Below are 19,819 nucleotides of genomic sequence, written 5' to 3'. Positions count from 1 at the left end.
GTCCGAAGAGAAGCCAAGCTCCAGGCTGCTTCTCCTCCAGATCACCTCCTTCTGTGCGGCAAGACCTGGATTACATGACCTTAGTGGCTGTGTAGTGTTAAGAGCTGGTGTAAAGGTTCGTTCACACAGGCAGATTTCTGCCCACTAACCAAGTGCTGCTCCGCGATGTACAAATTGATCAGCGCTCATTTAAAGCCCAGGACGATCTTGCTCCAGTTTTTCTGTCCACACATGGCATGCAAATTGTCTGCAGCACATTCACCGTTTCCATTGTGCTGCTGACCTACGCCGGCCTGAACAAACTATTATCCAGCGGGCCTGATCGGCCATGTGTTTACATGTATGAGTAAAGTGACAACTGGGTGTTACCTCCCCCCGTGTCAATAGGGCTAGTATCGACATGCATCCAATGAAGGCAGAAGACACAAAGAACACTCAATGTATCATTTCACTGGGAATGCTACTAAAATAACCAGGTGAATTCTAAGAATCCCGTCCATTTTCCCAATTGTAGGAATGATCGTGTGGCTCACACTGAGGCCCCCCTTCTGGGCATGTCGGGGCTCTCTGTGGCTTTAGGCCTGATGACTGAGTTCTGATAGCTTTCCTAATCCTCAGGTCCCACTAGACATCAAGTAATTACTTGAGCCAGCAGGACGGTTTTCGGAGATTCTTGTGCCAATATTTGGATTCAGCAGCGAAGCAGACGTGAATGTTTCCCCTTTTTACATACAAGATATATATAATATATTCCACAAGAGTGTGATCTCATATTGATCTATAGATCTAGAGCTATATCTCTGCATGTATATTTCCATCATGGTATTTTAGAACCTCTGGCTTGGAAATGCGTAGTCTTAATAATGCATTTATAAGTGGATAGCTTGGAGACGTGTATTTCATGCATTGATATTAATCTAAGGAATAGCGTGCTGGGTGGAAGCTGTTCTTTGGCCGCCGACCATACCTCCTCCACGCTTGGCAAGGCACAGATATACCAGGAAATGTCTTTAGGGGGAATTGTATTATTTTTACTTTAATTAGAGTAAACCTTTGGGGGAGATGGAGGATATGTAATGAACATTGGAATGAGTAGAATTTACCTGGCTACATTTCTACAAAGAACACTATTGTTGGCTTTTGGCATCTTCTTCCCGTCATGTGGATTCTGTCCACATTGCAATTGGAATGGACTAATAGTTATTATCTTAAGAGCCGTGTTTTCTCCATAACACATGGCAGAGCACGGTATCATGTCGTATAGAGTAGCGCATGTCATTGGGGGAACGCAGACTTGCATCATCCATCATTTCACTCTTCATTTATTCTTGTATATTCCCATCATCAGAAAGATTTTGATCCTTCATGCCTGTGCCAGTTTGTTTTACATAAGTAGTTTTTGTCCTCCCAGTTATCCAGTATTGCTTAAAGGGGTTTTCTCACCAGCAAAGTTAATTTGAAAGTTTATTTTAATCAATAGATGTTGGAATAATAATAACTTCCACAATTGGATGTGTTTAAATAAAATGTCCCTGTGCAGAGATAATCTTATAAATGTGCCCCTGCTGTGTACTGTGTAATGGCTGTGTCTGACCGTACAGGGACATGGTCTGATCATATCTCAGCTCCTGAGCAGTGGGGGTGGAGAACCTCAATTGGCATCACCTTTGTTAATATGTATCCGCTCAGGGACACAGGTCAGATGCATAAGCTCAGGAGGCATATTCCCGACAGCGGGTGGCCACAGTAAAGGTACCTTCACACTGAACAACTTAACAACGAGAACAACAGCAATCCGTGACGTTGCAGCGTCCTGGATAGCGATTTCGTTGTGTTTGACACGCAGCAGCGATCTGGATCCTGCTGTGATATCGCTGGTCGGAGCTAGAAGTCCAGAACTTTATTTGGTCGTCAGACCGGCGTGTATCGTTGTGTTTGACAGCAAAAGCAACGATGCCAGCAATGTTTTACAATGGTAACCAGGGTAAATATCGGGTTACTAAGTGCAGGGCTGCGCTTAGTAACCCGATATTTACCCTGGTTACCATTGTAAAAGTAAAAAAAAAACAGTACATACTCACCTTCTGATGTCTGTCACGTCCCCCGGCGTCCACAGGGTTACGCGCTGCTGCTCAGAGCTTCCTGCACTGAATGTGTCAGTGCCGGCCGTAAAGCAGAGCACAGCGGTGACGTCACCGCTCTGCTTTAGGGCCGGCGCTTACACAGTGCAGGGAAGCGGATGCCGGGGGATGCGACACACACCGGAATGTAAGTATGTAGTGTTTTTTTTTTTTTTACATTTACACTGGTAACCAGGGTAAACATCGGGTTACTAAGCGCGGCCCTGCGCTTAGTAACCCGATGTTTACCCTGGTTACCCGGGGACTTCGGCATCGTTGGTCGCTGGAGAGCTGTCTGTGTGACAGCTCTCCAGCGACCACACAACGACGAAACAGCGACGCTGCAGCGATCGGCATCGTTGTCTATATCGCTGCAGCGTCGCTTAATGTGACGGTACCTTAAGGCTGTATGTCTGGGCAAAAACGCTCCTAACATATTCTTTAAGTGCACTGATACAGTCTAAGCCTTATTTTATTTATTTATTTTTTGCTTTGTATCTTATCCATTTTTAAGTTGAACATTCATGTTTCTTGCCACAGGGATAGGGGCATTGAATAGCTACCAGACAGCTCTAGTGTTTAGTATATCCTAGAGAACCAAGGATTGGGCATATTGAAATCAGACATGCCCAGGCCTTGTTTTTTTTTTTTCTTTAAGACCGCAGACTCACGGGAACATGTGAGCTGACCCCGTGCTTTAAGGTATAGTAGATCAAACTGAAGTCAGTGTTGCAAATATTAGACCACCGCTTTCTATTTTGTGGAGATGACTTCAGCAGTAATTTCATTGTCTTGAGTGGCAGGATTCCATTCACAGATCACATGGGATCCGCCTTTCACAGTGGGTGATGGGCATAGGTTACTTCTTTCTCCTCTGTATTTACACAAGTCACAGAACATAGTAAACTCTCCCATAAAGTCAGTGAGTCAGAGCCTGGGTATTCCTATCTATAGACCATGTGGCTTCAATCACATCTCTAAATGCAGAAGCTCAGGTTTGATGGCTATCTCCATAGTCAGTTAAAGTACCGTCACACTCAGCGACGCTGCAGCGATATAGACAACGAGCCGACCTAAACTAGATCGCTGGAGCGTCGCTGTTTAGGTCGCTGTAGAGACGTCAAACACAGGAGCTCCAGAACGATGCAGGAGCGATCCAGTGACGTAACGGCGACTCACTTCTTGTTCTCGCTGGTTGTTAGCTCCATGTCAAACAGCCGGAGTGTACCGACTGACTAGAAGGAGACGCTGCGACGCCCCCTATGCTCGTTGCTGGCGTCGTTACTTTTGATGTCAAACATGACGATGCACGCCGACCTGGCGACGAAATAAAGTTCTGGACTTCTAGCTCCGACCAGCGATGGCACAGCGGGATCCAGATCGCTGCTGCTTGTCAAACACAACGAGATCGCTAACCAGGACGCTGCAACGTCACGGATTGTTGTCGTTCTCTTTGCAAAGTTGCTGAGTGTGACGGTACCTTTACAGGAAGGAAAAAAAGATGTCAAATTTGCTCTTTGTTCATGTGTGCCATCACTATTTCTCTATTATACTGCGATATACTCCTGTGGCCCCCCATCATGCACTCTCGCACCCCTCCTAACTCTGCTGCCCAATTAATGCCAGTATCTCCACCGGCACCCACTACCCAAAGAATACTAACAATGCCATACAACTTATTGTGCCCTCCATACATCTTTTATCTAGTCCCCTGATACCTCCTCACTTAAGGTACCTTCACACTAAACGACTTTGCAACGATAACGATAGCGATCCGTGACGTTGCAGCGTCCTGGATAGCGATATCGTTGTGTTTGACACGCAGCAGCGATCTGGATCCTGCTGTGATATCGCTGGTCGTTGCTGAAAGGCCCCTGCTGGGAGATCGTTGGTCGATGGGAATGATCAGGACCTTTTTTTGGTTGCTGATCACCCGCTGTCATCGCTGGATCGGCGTGTGTGACGCCGATCCAGCGATGTGTTCACTTGTAACCAGGGTAAACATCGGGTTACTAAGCGCAGGGCCGCGCTTAGTAACCCGATATTTACCCTGGTTACCATTGTAAATGTAAAAAAAATACAGTACATACTCACCTTCTGATGTCCGTCAGGTCCCTGGCCGTCTGCTTCCCGCACTGACTGTGAGCGCCGGCCGGCCGTAAAGCACAGCACAGCTGTGACGTCACCGCTGTGCTCTGCTTTTACTTTACGGCCGGCTGGCGCTCACAGTCAGTGCGGGAAGCAGACGGCCAGGGACCTGACGGACATCAGAAGGTGAGTATGTACTGGTTTTTTTTTTTTTTTACTGTTTTTTTTTTTTTTTTACTGTTTTTTTTTTTTTACATTTACAATGGTAACCAGGGTAAACATCGGGTTACTAAGCGCGGCCCTGCGCTTAGTAACCCGATGTTTACCCTGGTTACCCGGGGACTTCGGCATCGTTGGTCGCTGGAGAGCTGTCTGTGTGACAGCTCTCCAGCGACCACACAACGACGAAACAGCGACGCTGCAGCGATCGATATCGCTGCAGCGTCGCTTAATGTGACGGTACCTTTAGTCTCCGCTCCTCACAAGACCTTTTTTTGCTCTCCTCTCTTCTGTTCTTCACACAACCGTCTCCACGTTTTCTCCTGTGCCTCCCACATACTCTGGAACTCACCACCTCCACAATCGCTCTCCCAGATCTTCAAAACCTTCAAATGCAGCCTTTAAATCCACCTCTTAAAGAACATCTACAGCCTATAGGAACCTGGCTGCCCCTGCAATTCCATATCATCAGCTTCTACTCGCCTACAGTCTTCCCCCCCTTGTAGATTGTAAACCCACACGCTATTTATTGCTAAATTACTGTTCCCTAATCCCTGTTTTCTTATGTACAGCGCTCTAAGAATAATAGATAGTAATTATAATAGTAGTAAAATAGAAATGAATCATGAAAAAATCTACATTAAGAGATTGCAAAAAAAATTATATATCACTTTAATTATTACAAAATAATGTGCTCTAGGTCATTAAAGGGGTTTTCCCATGAACAAGTGAATTCTATAGTTGATTTTAATAAATACATCTTGGAATAATAATAAATTCCACAACTGCATGTGTTTAAATAAGATGTTTCCGTGCAGATATATATATATGGTATGTGCCTGTACTGAGTAGGCTTTACACAGCAGGGGCACATTTATTAGATTATCTCAGCACAGGAACATTTTATTTAAACACATCGGTGGCACCCCAAGAGTTCAGGTACCACAGTGGTATTGCCTTCCTCTCAGGGAGGGTAATACCATGCCTGGAGACAGGAGGAATCCCTTTGGCAGGTAACCTTACATGCAACACATTCTGACTCCAGGCCTGAAGGGGGAGCTCTACATCCGACTTGAGGGGAGCTGCTCCCTCTGGTCGGGAGGAGGAGTCAGTTGCTAGGCAGTTGCTAGGCAGTTATAGTTGACAGTTGGTAGCAGACAGTTAAGGAGCATAGGACTAAGGAGCTAGAGGAGGACTGCTACTGGGCCTCTCTGAGCTCAGCGCAGAAACCGGGTACCTGGAGCCCGAGGCTGTGGGGGAATTGCAAGATCCCCAGCAGAACCAGAGGGCAGGAAACTAAAGGGACTTGCCCACATAATACCTGAGGTACAGCAGCAATCAGAGTCTGGAGTCACCGTGGACAGAGACCCCAAAGAGACGGCTCAAGTTGCCTACCATGCAGGTACTGTCCCTGGACAGGGAAGAAAGAAGACCTTGTAGACAGCTACAGGCAGCAAGGGACCACAGATCAGCGCATAGTGGAAGGCTCTCAAACTGACCTGTCAAGGGGATTCCCACTTGTCTTCAGGCTGCCTGGACTCCATCCACACTTGTTACCGGTACCCTGGACTGAGGCTGCTTAACATTAGTAAATCAGGTAAAGACTGCAACCCTGTGTCCTCCAATTATTTGCGGCATTCACCATCCCTGCCAAATACACCGGGAGTCCTGGGGACACCGCTTCACCTGTGGGAAGCGACACCATCTTTGCTGCAGCACCATCGTCCCCAGAGGACCCCTTTAAGCAGCGTTGGTCACCTCTGACCGAGAACCACAGGTGGCTTCACGAACTTTCCTTATTTCCTCAACCCCTTTAAAGACCGTCCCTTTTACTTGGGCGCCCAGGGCCACGGACCGGGTCGCTGCCACCGTGACCACCTCTTTAATTGTGATCGGACCTGGTACCGAATACCCCACGGCCCTGACGGGCGACTCACATCCAATAGTGGAACTTATTATTATTCCAAGATCTATTGAGTAAAATAAACTTTGTTCTTGGGAAAAGTCCCTTTAAAGGCCCCGTCTCACTAAGCGATTTACCAACGATCACGACCAGCGATATGACCTGGCCGTGATCGTTGGTAAGTCGCTGTGTGGTCGCTGGGGAGCTGTCACACAGACAGCTCTCTCCAGCGACCAACGATCAGGGGAACGACTTCGGCATCGTTGAAACTGTCTTCAACGATGCCGAAGTCCCCCTGCAGCACCCGGGTAACCAGGGTAAACATCGGGTTACTAAGCGCAGGGCCGCGCTTAGTAACCCGATGTTTACCCTGGTTACCAAAAAAAACAAACAGTACATACTCGCCTTTCGGTGTCCAGGTCCCTTGCCGTCTGCTTCCTGCTCTGACTGAGAGCCGCCGTACAGTGAGAGCAGAGCGCAGCGGTGACGTCACTGCTGTGCTCTCACTTCTCACTGTACGGCCGGCAGTCAGTGAGAGCAGGAAGCAGACGGCAAGGGACCTGACGGACATCAGAAGGCGAGTATGTATTGTTTTTTTTTTTTTTACATTTACGCTGGTAACCAGGGTAAACATCGGGTTACTAAGCGCGGCCCTGCGCTTAGTAACCCGATGTTTACCCTGGTTACCAGTGAAGACATCGCTGGATCGGTGTCACACACACCGATTCAGCGATGTCAGCGGGGCCTCAACGACCAAAAAAAGGTCCAGGCCATTCCGACACGACCAGCGATCTCGCAGCAGGGGCCTGATCGCTGGTACGTGTCACACATAGCGAGATCGCTATGGAGGTCGCTGTTGCGTCACAAAACTTGTGACTCAGCAGCGATCTCGCTAGCGATCTCGCTATGTGAGACGGGGCCTTAAGTTCCACCTCATGTTTACCGTGTCCTTTTATTTATTTATTTATTTTTTTTAAAACAATTGTTGAATTTCCAAAGGTGACAATCTCCAGTGGTAATGATTGCAATCGCTTGTATGGTTGTTAGCTGGTAGCTTTTCAGAAAACCTGTGCGGGGTGTTTTATATCTTTACTCTGTGTTCTGTAGGGATATATATGTGTGACATAAAGTATACATAAAGGCATTAGGGTATGTCCTCACGGTCAGTAAATGCTGCGGGTCGGACGCAGTGTCCATTCCCCAGTGGCCAGATGTTACAGAATAGTGGATGGCATTTTATGAAATCCCATCTCCACTATGCGTGCAGGGACGCCTCCGGCTTCCCTGTGTATATGCACATGAGGCGCGTCTTTCTAGACAGCAGCGTGTCTATTTATCTTGCGCAGACGCTCAGTCTCCGCAAGATAAATATCACAGTCCAGTGTATTCATTTATTCTATAAACTTCTGACAACATGTCCCTGAATTTCCAAGCAATAAACTTTGTATTTTTTTTTATCTGAAAAAGAAAAATGGTCAAAATTAAAAAAACAAAAAACCCCCAGTGCTTTCAGACCTCAAGTAATGCAAAGAAAACAAGTTCATAATCATTTAGAAACAACAATACTAATGTTTTACCTCAGGAAGAGTTCAGAAATCAATATTTTGTGGAATAACCATGATTTTTAATCACAGCTTTCATGCGTCTTGGCATACTTTCCACCAGTCTTTCACACTGCTTCTGGAGCAAAAATGTAAGAAGTTCTTCTTTGTTTGATGGCTTGTGACTATCCATCATCCTCTTCATTACATTCCAGAGGTTTTCAATGGGGTTCAGGTCTGGAGATTGGGCTGCCCATGACAGGGTTTTGATGTGGTGGTCTCTTAATTGTTGCCAGAGTTGTATATATGTTATATATCTTGGTGCATGTGTACATAATATTGAGATGTGCAGAATGCCCCTAAGTCCCATTATTTGCCCTCTCTAGCAGTTAGAACTGCATATTTCCCAATTTTAGATATAAAGGACACACATATTAAGCCTTAGTGATTGCAGAGATTAGGAGCAGAATTTTCAGGTGTTAGAATTGATCACACACTTTCGCCATTACAATATTGTCATGTGAGCACAGACGGGGGGCACCTTCGGAGAGTTTGTCACGTTTGTCCATGCTCCGCTTCCAGCCAGGACAGTTGATGTCTTGATTTATTGTAACCGGCATAGAAAGTACAGTGTAAAATAAAGATGTCTATTTTGCTTCACAGGAGGATCTCGCTGCGTGCGCTCCAGTGCCTCGCTCCTCAGCACTTCCATTCAGGCTTCAGACTGCCCGACCCTTCAATTAGTTAATGAGACACAAAGACATTTTTAGCATTGAGCTTTTTGTGTTTTTATATCTAGAATTGTGCGGCAGTAGGTGTCGCGCCGACCACACAGGAATATACTCCGTTGTAGCTCTCCCAGAAATTGCACGATTCCTTCTTAATCCATGTAAATTATGGGTTTCTTACTGGAACCGTGTCAAGTTTGGAAGGATGGCTCGCTCTTAATTAACTGCTCATGAAATAGTTATAAATTGTGTTTAATTACTCTTTAGTAGGGCTCTGACCTCTTTCCATTTAAATGACATGGTTGTCAGAACGTTGTAGTCATATCTCAGAAAATGAAGTGTGCTGCGGTTTGTAATGCGTAGGAGGTCATAGGGGATATGGTGTAATGGTCCTAGGGTGGCTGCCGGATCCAGCCGCTGGAGATGCACCTAACCTTTACCATGTGCCTGGTTGCTCCTATAAATCTGATCTTTCCTCACTGAGGAGCTTTTTATGACCAAGGCTTTTAACTGTTTTGCGTCTTAGGACAAAAGTTTCTGATCCAGGTTTCTCCTTAGGTTTCACTTTTAAAATAATGTAATATTCATTCATTCCATTAATTTTATTTATGTTGAGCTGGAGGCCAACACATGAAAAAAATAATTGTATATACCGTATATTGTTTTTTTTGTTTTTTTTTTAAACTTGAGACTGTTAATATTGCTATGGGCTTTTTGTTTGGTACATATGTCAGGAAAATCTCTTGCTGTATGTGCTGCACATAAAACCCAGGCTCCTGGACTTGTCCCACCTATTCTTGGTCTTTATGAGAAGAACCTTTCAGGATAGTGTATTTGCATTTCTAGGAAGGGATACAGTCTTCTTTTTACATGTATGAAGAAGAGGTGTTCAATGTGCACAGCTCAGCAGTCCTTTTCATATGGAGATGTCCTTCTTTTACTTTTTCATCTTATATGGCGGCAAGTTTTGAGAGAACAGGCTTTGGTAGAACATTATGAAAGTAAAGGTTGAAGGGATTCTCCTCGCTGAAGACAAATTTCTGAGGGCACTCTGACTGCAGGTTACTGAACTGTGACAGTGTGGTGAGCACGCGGTAACGATTCCCATGTATTTGTAACAGGCGTGGGCCGTCACATGAAGGCAAGCCTGTGATTTGAACAGATGTGGTCACGTGCCGACTACATTCTCATCCTGTTCTCTCAACTAGGAGAATCGAGTGCATTGCATAATGTCCGTATTCTGCACAACAAGTGACTGTAGACACTTGTCTAGAGCTCGGAAAACCAAAACCCTTTCATTCCTTAATAAGATATTATGAAATTGTGTGCTTGCAATCCCTGTTTACTTGGGGTCACCACTGTTACAAGTATTTGGGTCACACCTTGAGTGCCCCCTGAATTCTCCTGTATAAACATTGCTTTTTGGGAGGTTTGCTGACGAATATATGGCATCTAATGAAGCATGCTGCCATTTCATGTGTTTTTTTTCTGTATGGCTATAGTTGCATGCATGTCAGCATTGAAAGGTCTCGCTGTTGTAATGGGGCTTGGTAATATCATGATGTGCCATGTTCTTCCAATCTTTGAACTTCTGGGCTCCCACTGAGTTCTCCTAGAACTGATTTTTATAAATCAAGCCACAATTATGTATTAACATTCACTTTTGCCATGCGAATGTTGTTAGTGCCACAGTTTTGGCCACTACCACTCTGTGCACATATTAAATGAGCACTTTGCTTTGCTGTACCTTTTTGTTATATCGCCAGTTTTATACCAAGGCATAAAGAAGTCTATTCTATCATAGACTAAAAACCTTCCAATGGATGCTGTGTATATGGAGGTATCGTCAACCAGAAGTAATAACAATTATATGGACACCAGTGTAAAACAACAGGTAAGGTGCCATATGGAAATTCTCTGCTGGCTCAAGATGTCACTCTCCCACCAGGGTGATGTACGGGCCGTACAGTAATACGCTCTGGCCCCACAGGGCCATTTCAAGCCTTTTATTTATTTTTTCTTTAGATTACAGAGAAGAAAGCATCAGTATTTCTGGTACTTGCCCTGCTACTTATTACATCCCAGCCTATTGCACAGCATTTACTTTCTAAGTAAGGAGACCAGGAGACCTAACTGGAAATTGTGTATAAGTGTGTGTGTATATATGTAGAGATATATATGTGTGTATATGTATGTGTGTGTATATATATATATATATATATATATATATATATATATATATATATATATATATATATATATATATATATATATATATATACATACATACATACATACATACATACATACATACACACACACACACACACACACACACACACACACACACACACACACACACACACACACACACACACACACACACACACACACACGTATGTGTATATATATATATATAGTACGGACCAATCGTTTGGACACACCTTCTCATTTAAAGATTTTTCTGTATTTTCAGGACTATGAAAATTGTACATTCACACTGAAGGCATCGAAACTACGAATTAACACATTTGGAATTATATACTTAACAAAAACGTGTGAAACAACTGAAAGTATGTCTCATATTCTAGGTTCTTCAAAGTAGCCACCTTTTGCTTTGATGACTGCTTTTCACACTCTTGGCATTTTCTTGATAAGCTTCAAGAGGTAGTCACCGGGAATGGTTTTCACTTCACAGGTGTGCCCTGTCAGGTTTAATAAGTGGGATTTCTTCCCTTATAAATGGTGTTGGGACCATCAGTTGTGTTGTGGAGAAGTCTGGTGGATACACAGCTGATAGTCCTACTGAATAGACTGTAAGAATTTGTATTATGGCAAGAAAAAAGCAGCTAAGTAAAGAAAAACGAGTGGCCATCATTAGTTTAGGAAATAAAGGTCAGTCAGTCCAAAAAATTGGGAAAACTTTGAAAGTGCAGTGGCAAAAACCATCAAGCTCTACAAAGAAACTGGCTCACATGAGGACCGCCCCAGGAAAGGAAGACCAAGAGTCACCTCTGCTTCTGAGGATAAGTTTATCCGAGTCACCAGCCTCAGAAATCGTAGGTTAACAGCAGCTCAGATTAGAGACTAGGTCAATGCCACACAGTTCTTGCAGCAGACACATCTCTACAACAACTGTTAAGAGGAGACTTTGTGCAGCAGGCCTTCATGGTAAAATAGCTGCTAGGAAACCACTGCTAAGGACAGGCAACAAGCAGAAGAGACTTGTTTGGGCTAAAGAACACAAGGAATGGACATTAGACCAGTAGAAATCTGTGCTTTGGTCTGATGAGTCCGAATTTGAGATCTTTGGTTCCAACCACCGTGTCTTTGTGCGACGCAGAAAAGGTGAACGGATGGACTCTACATGCCTGGTTCCCACCATGAAGCATGAAGGAGGAGGTGTGATCGTGTGGGGGTGCTTTGCTGGTAACACTGTTGGGGATTTATTCAAAATTGAAGGCATACTGAACCAGCATGGCTACCACAGCATCTTGCAGCGGCATGCTATTCCATCCGGTTTGCGTTTAGTTGGACTATCATTTATTTTTCAACAGGACAATGACCCCAAACACACCTCCAGGCTGTGTAAGGGCTATTTGACCAAGAAGGAGAGTGATGGGGTGCTACGCCAGATGACCTGGCCTCCACAGTCACCAGACCTGAACCCAATCGAGATGGTTTGGGGTGAGCTGGACTGCAGAGTGAAGGCAAAAGGGCCAACAAGTGCAAAGCAGCTCTGGGAACTCCTTCAAGATTGTTGGAACACCATTCCCAGTGACTACCTCTTGAAGCTCATCAAGAGAATGCCAAGAGTGTGCAAAGCAGTCATCAAAGCAAAAGGTGGCTACTTTGAAGAACCTAGAATATAAGACATAATTTCATTTGTTTCACACTTTTTTGTGAAGTATATTATTCCACATGTGTTAATGTATAGTTTTGTACTGTATGTGTGTGTGTGTGTGTGTATATATATATATATATATATATATATATATATATATATATTTTATTATTATTATTATACCTGGTTTACCCTGTAGTTTTATACAAAACCTTTTTGGGCACCGGTGCTCAGGAAGGATATAATGGAACTAGAGAGAGTACAAAGGAGGGCAACAAAGTAAATAAAGGGGATGGGAGAACTACAATACCCAGATAGATTAGCGAAATTAGGATTATTTAGTCTAGAAAAAAGACGACTGAGGGGCGATCTAATAACCATGTATAAGTATATAAGGGGACAATACAAATATCTCGCTGAGGATCTGTTTATACCAAGGAAGGTGACGGGCACAAGGGGGCATTCTTTGCGTCTGGAGGAGAGAAGGTTTTTCCACCAACATAGAAGAGGATTCTTTACTGTTGGGGCAGTGAGAATCTGGAATTGCTTGCCTGAGGAGGTGGTGATGGCGAACTCAGTCGAGGTGTTCAAGAGAGGCCTGGATGTCTTCCTGGAGCAGAACAATATTGTATCATACAATTATTAGGTTCTGTAGAAGGACGTAGATCTGGGGATTTATTATGATGGAATATAGGCTGAACTGGATGGACAAATGTCTTTTTTCGGCCTTACTAACTATGTTACTATGTTACTATGTTCTTTTTATTCCCCCAATGACGAAATGTATGTATCTATTGTCTTTGCTGTTTACTGCTTCAAGCAGAGAGCGAGGAACATACGGTAAATTAATTCTATTGATTGAAGCAGTGATTACGCACATACTGTAGGAGGACGCTTATAATTATAGAATCATGTAATTGTGCCTGGTTTGCATGGTAATTATCGTTTTGCTTTTCTGAAGATGTTGTTAAGCTCGGAAAGTTGAGCCTTGCTGCTGTTTGCCATTGGCTGTGCATTGCACATCAGTCTTGTTATACTTCTGCTTCTCTTCGCCGCCAGTCCTTTCCACACTCCCATCTTTAACTTCTCCAGGAGCATCCATGGGGACTTCATAAATATCACTTCCACAAGCATGGACGCAGACATGGAGCAGATTCCTGCTGTGAATTATTCATCACTTCTGCTCTTCCCTTCCCCCTCTCTCCATCTCTCTTCGCTAGTCCTCTTCCCTTCTACCAGTTGTCTCACTAAATGTCTTTGCCTCCTCTTCTCCAGCTGAAGGTTATTTGTTTAGTGATGTAAGGAAACCACATCCCACCATAAAATAGGCAGACGTTCATAAATAGCTTGCATCTGATGTGTCTAGTAAGTGTAACCATAGTAATCCAGACATTATAGCGCTGCTTACGTTCCGAATCCATAGGAATTCATTCGCGTGTCGGCTAGGAACATAGGAATGAAAATATCTTCAGATGTGTGACATGCATAGGACATGGGAAGAGGTGGCTTTTTGGATATTCCAGTGTTAGTGCTATGTGGCACATTGTCTTATGTCTGGCAAAGTCCTACTTTTTTATTCCCCTGTTTTAGGACTGTTTGTAGAAATATGTCCCCTATATGTCACCTATAGACATATGCTGTCTTTTAGCTTTGCCGTCAGAGGGCTTGGATATAAGTAGGTCATTGATGATGACAGTGGGTACGTCACCTGCGTGAAAAAGTGAACGACCCATAGGTTTTTCTTTCTTTCTTCTAATATTTAATATCTGATTTTTCATCCTCTCAGAGCTTATACAGTCAGATACTTAGTTGTGATTATTTTTTATATATTGCCTATTATTTATTGCTGCTTTTCCAGCAATTATTTTAAGCAGTCCCCAATGGACTTTTTATGGCGGCAGTTGTGTGAGCCTGCCTTTAGTCTCATATGTACCAGCCACCATGTTCATCATTTATTAGCGCCACCCTGTTGGGTCTTCTGCAGATTGTGACCTGCCGGATCACTCCAATGTTTGCTGGGTAAGCCGGAAGTCACAACTCAATGTAAGTCTATGAGAGCCAGAACGAGGACTTCTGACTGTTACCTCTGACCTCTGGTCAGCGGCCCTGGGAACAGCTGAAGACAACATAATAGTCTAATACTAGGGTCAGGGATCTTACGTTGGTGGCGCACCACTCAGCACTCAAATAAAAAGCTGCAGGAGTGGTGCTTTACAACATAATAGGAATAATCTGTGTGTGTGCCCAAGTAATGGTGTTGCTTTTCACCATACTGCTAGGGGTATTTGTGAACATATCCTAATTAGAAATTGACAAGAAAGTTTGAGCTGCCCGGGTCCGCTGGGGTCTAGTAGGAACCCAGGATGTGTCTGCACAGATGTGAACACTGCCCTTGTTCTACTTCCATGCAGAACCAAACTGGACGTTTAATCGGGATAGACAAATGCATTTTTTTCTTTTTTAGCTTCTGGGTTTTTTTTGTGTTTTTTTTTTTTTTTAAATACCTGAGTATTTAATGGATTCTGAAGTTTGACTGTTGCATTAGTGGTCACAATCTTTTAGAATACCGTCAATGTAAATGACGCTCGTGACCTTTGTGTGCCGTTGTGTAGACTGTTTTGTTTTGCGGACGTTCAGAAATGCCATAGTAACCTCACTAAGTGTCTGATGGTTTAACAGGTTGTGATGTCTTCCAGCAGGTGAGACGATGGCAGGCTTGTTGATATGGATGATCCGCTGTGTTCCTCTGCAATCCTTCCTAAGCATTGTGTGCCAGAGCCGTGAAGGACGCCGCTTACTAATTAAAAGAACTCATGTGCGGCCTCCAAAGGGCTCAGGAAGCGTTCATACATTTGTCAGCCTCTAGGACATTGAGGTCTCCTAGGACTTGTCCTGTCTGCCGGCTGCGTCTCTCGCCGTTAGACTCTAATTACAGGACAAACAGTTGATATCATGGCCTCTTATGCAAATCAGTCCCACTGCTCATAGCAAAGAGGGGCATCCTGAGCTGCTGTTCTAGCACAGCCCTGCAAGTGTTTTATGGGGTCCCCCATGGGGTAATCATCTCTCTGCACAGATTTAGCCGAGGAAATCTGAAGTGGAGCAAGCAAGAAATAAGAGAATTGGTGGCCGGTTCGTTTGTATCCAGCATGGACTCTCATATGTGAAACACAATAAGCTGCAAAAATAACGTTTTAGTATTTAGAAGACTTTTAATTAATACAAATAAATTCTTTACTTGCGTGCGGTTTACTTTACAGTGGCTTTAAGATCCTTAGTATATAAAAAACCCTCTAATTTAGCAATCTGTTTTGATATGTGTGCTATGTGTTGAGTTAATTACCTAATCCCTGTTGGTAGGTATTAAAGGTTTAATACTTCCAATCTGCTGTAATATCTATAAATTGATCTGATCCTGCATTGTCGTTGAGCACACTATGGTTTCCCGGTTGTAATCATCTCAAAATCACACCAGTTAATGACTATATATTTAGTAAAATGTGACGATGACCCTAAAGTAGGGTTTCTCTTGCACGTACTATATGCAACCCCTATGACCACCATCCATGTTCTCACGAGCCTCACATTTTATCCTGGGCCTACTACCACCACCGCCTGTTGTATATTCCTACACAGCCAGAAATACAATCTCTGCATTTGGGATTATAGTACTTATTCCTTTGCCATTGTAGGGAAGCCTTTGCATATGTAGCTCGTAAGACTAATGCACACCACACGCTGCATCAGGGTTTCAGTCAGAATCCCAGAGAAAAGGATTGTACCTGAAGTCCTGACGGAGCGACGCACTATTGAGGCCGAGGAGTCACTTTAACCTCTGTGTCGGCTGTGTTTGTCTTTTTAAGATTTAAAGGGACTCTGTCAGCACAGAATGACTGTTCACCAAGTACAGGTGCATCATGGTGTGGCCAATCATTTATATCTGCCTTCCTACCTGCGTGGTTTCCATCCATCTCCACCCTACACTGGCTCTGAAGCTAGGGCTGTCAATGAAAGAGGGAGGAAGGAACGCACACAGATGGGGATTGGCCCCGCCATGAAGCACCGAGCAGCAGGACTTAGGTTGAACAATTATTCTGTGCTGGCAGTTCCTTTAAAAAACGTGACAAATAATGTTTTTGCTCTCTTCTGAAAAAATGAAACATTGCCAGGACTGAAACGATACGAAAACTAAAGTGACCCAGTCACGGGTTTGTCGGATTCCTGTCCTTCGTGGATTTCTGACACACTAACCGATGCAGTGCTCAGTGGAGAATGTGTGAATCTATCCTAAGTGATCCTCATCTCTCTTATTGCTTTTAAGAATCTTACGGCTATGTTCCCATGTGTGCTATTTCTCCCCTGAATTTTTAGTGCAGGTCTATGCACCAAGCGCACAAGTTATTTTCTGTGTTTATTGCGTTTCTACTGCATTCTTTTGGTGTTTTGCCCTTTTTATGCATTTGTAGTGTCAACTTGAAGGTTTTTTTTTTACAGAATTACCTATTATTTAAATCTGCCTTTTGTTACATTACTTTTTTTTTTTAACGTCATTGTTTTTTTTTCCCCCATAGCACGATCTGTTTTAAAACTGATAGAAATCTTGCAATGTTCACACTGGCCACTGTGGCTTGTATAGATTCTATCTTCCTGTTTCAAGAAACAACCCATGTACAATGCCACAGTGAATAGACTCTGACCCTTTTTTTTTTCTTCTGAAGCATCCAATGGATGTGTGAAGGGACGGAGAGCGAGAGTGGTCAGGTGTGACATTGCCTATCTTTTGCCACCTTCTATAAAGGTGTTAACTGTCATTGTAATCCTGACTCTGCTGATAATATGGATATGGACCCTTACTAAAACTTTTCCTGAAATGACTGGAAGGATGGATTTAAAAAATCTCCAGTGCCCGCTTTGAGTTGCAAGATTTTATTTATTTTTTTAATATATATACACTGCTCAAAAAAATAAATAAAGGGAACACTTAAACAGAATAACTCCAAGTAAATCAAACTCCTGTGAAATCAAACTGTCCACTTAGGAAGCAACACTGATTGACAATCAATTTCACATGCTGTTGTGCAAATGGAATAGACAACAGATGGAAATTATTGGCAATTATCAAGACACACTCAATAAAGGAGTGGTTCTGCAGGTGGGGACCACAGACCACATCTCAGTACCAATGCTTTCTGGCTGATGTTTTGGTCACTTTTAAATGTTGGTTGTTCTTTCACACTCATGGTAGCATGAGACGGACTCTACAACCCACACAAGTGGCTCAGGTAATGCAGCTCATCCAGGATGGCACATCAATGCGAGCTGTGGCAGGAAGGTTTGCTGTGTCTGTCAACATAGTGTCCAGAGGCTGGAGGCGCTACCAGGAGACAGGCCAGTACACCAGGAGATGTGGAGGGGGCCGTAGGAGGACAACAACCCAGCAGCAGGACCGCTCCCTCCGCCTTTGTGCAAAGAGGAGCACTGACAGAGCCCTGCAAAATGACCTCCAGCAGGCCACAAATGTGCATGTGTCTGCACAAATGGTTAGAAATCGACTCCATGAGGATGGTCTGAGTGCCCGACGTCCACAGATAGGGGTTGTTCTCACTGCCCCCATGACCCAGTCTGCCTAGTTCAGTCGAAACATGTAGACTGGGCCATTACACTAAAGGTACCGTTACACTAAACGACTTACCAACGATCACGACCAGCGATACGACCTGGCCGTGATCGTTAGTAAGTCGTTGTGTGGTCGCTGGGGAGCTGTCACACAGACAGCTCTCTCCAGCGACCAACGATCAGGGGAACGACTTCGGCATCGTTGAAGACAGTTTCAACTATGCCGAAGTCCCCCTACAGCACCCGGGTAACCAGGGTAAACATCGGGTTAACCCGATATTTACCCTGGTTACCATTGTAAAAGTTAAAAAAACAAACAAACAGTACATACTCACTTTCTGATGTCTGTCACGTCCCCTGGCGTCCACAGGGTTAAAACTGCTTTTGGCAGGAGCGCTGGTAATGCACGCGCTGCTGCCGAGAGCTTCCCTGCACTGAATGTGTCAGCGCCGGCCGTAAAGCAGAACACAGCGGTGACGTCACCACTGTGCTCTGCTTTACGGCCGGCGCTGACAGTCAACCCTGTGGACGCCGGGGGACGTGACAGACATCAGAATGTGAGTATGTACTGTTTTTTTTTTTTACTTTTACAATGGTAGCCAGGGTAAATATCGGGTTACTAAGCGCGGCCCTGCACTTAGTAACCCGATGTTTACCCTGGTTACAAGTGAACACATCGCTGGATCGGCGTCACACACGCCGATCCAGCGATGACAGCGGGTGATCAGCGACCAAAAAAAGGTCCTGATCATTCCCATCGACCAACGATCTCCCAGCAGGGGCCTGATCGTTGGTCACTGTCACACATAACGAGATCGTTAGCGGGATCGTTGCTTACGTCACCAAAAGCGTGACGTTGCAACGATATCGTTAACGATATCGTTATGTGTGACTCAGCCTTTACTCATGAGTCATGAGTAAGACTGCCTAGTGCAGTCGACTGGGTCATGTTGACCATGTACATTTTTCTTTTGTATGCGCTATAATTTCTTTTGAAAAAGAAAAGGAAAATTCAGTCCTGTTGAGCCGGACTCCAATTGTTTCTATTTTCCTATATTTTTGCTAGGACAGACCTTTTGCAGCATCTCATAGTTCCAGCAAAGTGGATGGGTTTATAGAAATCTCATGCACACTGTGCTTTTTTTCCGCATCGTAAACTGACATGCAGTGCGTGTTTTTAAATCCATAACCTGTCATTGTCTCTTGTGGGTACGCTGAGGTTACTATGCAGATTTCCCCCCCTAGATTTGCATTAGATGCAGAAAATCCACCAGTAAAAATATGCATATCCTCTTTTAGTACGGAAAAGCACTAGGAAGCCATGTAATCCGCACATGACGGCATCAATTACGTTTCTCAAAGTATCAAAAACACAGCATATCAAAATGAGACTGATTTTCTGCAAAAGAAAAAAACTCCTAATTTTCCTAACTTTCCTAATTGGGAATCCTACCTAATAATTCAGTTACTGGTACGTATGGGCCCAGCTTCCAGTATCTGTGTTTTCCCCGTGCATGGTTTGGTCATATGTAAGATGTTTGGATACATATATATCTCGTCTTCATTGTATGTGCATCTCCTGGCCTGAAAATGCGCCACCTTCTAGTGATTTTCTATATCGTCATGGTGTTGGCGAGATTCTGCTGGGCAAACAATCTGTTCTTTTCTGATCGGATAATTGTAGTCTTTGTGCGGCCCAGTAATGTGAAGTGGAGCAGATGGGTGTGTGACCTGTGGGGCTGCTTTCCTGGGATAGGGGT

General features: G+C 44.1%; 1 protein-coding gene across 11 annotated transcripts in view; it reads left to right on the top strand.

Annotated features, from left to right (window-relative positions):
• Nucleotides 1-19,819, top strand: part of NEO1 (neogenin 1) — a 175,527-nt gene that overhangs the window by 72,448 nt on the left and 83,260 nt on the right. The window lies entirely within an intron of this gene.

The sequence above is a fragment of the Ranitomeya variabilis genome, chromosome 5 (assembly GCF_051348905.1).
Source record: "Ranitomeya variabilis isolate aRanVar5 chromosome 5, aRanVar5.hap1, whole genome shotgun sequence".
NCBI lineage: Eukaryota > Metazoa > Chordata > Amphibia > Anura > Dendrobatidae > Ranitomeya > Ranitomeya variabilis.
The sequence above is the reverse complement of the archived record's forward strand: the minus strand, read 5'-3'. Positions and strand labels throughout refer to the sequence as shown.